We start from the raw sequence: 1,066 nt of genomic DNA, 5'->3' as shown, positions 1-1,066 counted from the left end.
ATAGTTCAGTTTCAGGCTTTCACTCAATCAAGTCCTACGCTTACATGGCAATTAGGTAACGCGTGATAAGTTTTACACAGTTAATTTTTTGCAGTGTTTTTAATTTCATGTGTAGATAGACACTGAGAAGTTTGCCAGAAATCTTTATTATAATTGTTACTCACATCCGTAGTTGAGATCGCAAACGCATGTCTGTGGAGTGGCGTTTGAATCAGAGGTGACCTGTTCGAATCCTGTTGGACGCGAGGTTCCTTACCACCAGACTTAGCATCAGTGGCTGGATTAAATTCCAAACCTACGCAGTGTCTCAAGGAGCGAGGAGACGTGACATTTTTGTGGTGATCCGTCCGTCGGATGGATAGGTTAAATTCGGTGGCTGCCTAAATGTTATTTGGCAACGGCCTTGCCGCAGTGGGTACACCGGTTCCCGTCAGATCACCGAAGTTAAGCGCTGTCGGGCGTGGCCGGCACTTGGATGGGTGACCATCTGGGCCGTCATGCGCTGTTGCCATTTTTCGGTGTGCACTTAGCCTCGTGATGCCAATTGAGGAGCTACTCGACCGAATAGTAGCGGCTTCGTTCAAAGAAAACCATCATAACGGCCGGGAGACCGGTGTGCTGACCACACGCCCCTTTTACCCGCATCCTCAGCTGAGGATGACACGGCGGTTGGATATTAATTACCCCGATGGGCCACTTGTGGCCTGAGGATGGAGTGCTTAATGTCATTCAATAAGAGCAAGCTATGTACAGTCACAATCTTTCAATCTCTCCCTTCTCTGATCGTCATATAACACAAATATAGCACCACACTATACACGCATACATTACAGTCAGCACTTTACAAATATACGTAACTCTGAAACACGCTGGGAAAGGAGCTCACTGTGTGCGGAGGAAGGAAATCGTTTTCGATTAGGCAGCTGAACCTACCCACTGTGTTGTCCCAGTCAGTAATGCCATACGAAATTTTTTGACTACCTTTACTATAACTTCATTGTTCACATTAGCCTCGTAATTGACAGGGAGATTCAGTAACTACATTACTTTTAGCCATTAAAGTTTA

At 45.9% G+C, this 1,066-nt stretch overlaps 1 pseudogene; it reads left to right on the top strand.

Annotated features, from left to right (window-relative positions):
- The first annotated feature begins 393 nt into the window (after positions 1-393).
- Positions 394-511, top strand: LOC124557595 (annotated as a pseudogene).
- Positions 512-1,066: the final 555 nt, after the last annotated feature.

Source organism: Schistocerca americana, chromosome X, assembly GCF_021461395.2.
Source record: "Schistocerca americana isolate TAMUIC-IGC-003095 chromosome X, iqSchAmer2.1, whole genome shotgun sequence".
NCBI classification, from domain to species: domain Eukaryota; kingdom Metazoa; phylum Arthropoda; class Insecta; order Orthoptera; family Acrididae; genus Schistocerca; species Schistocerca americana.
Note: the sequence above shows the minus strand (reverse complement) of the source record. Positions and strands in the feature narration are given on the sequence as shown.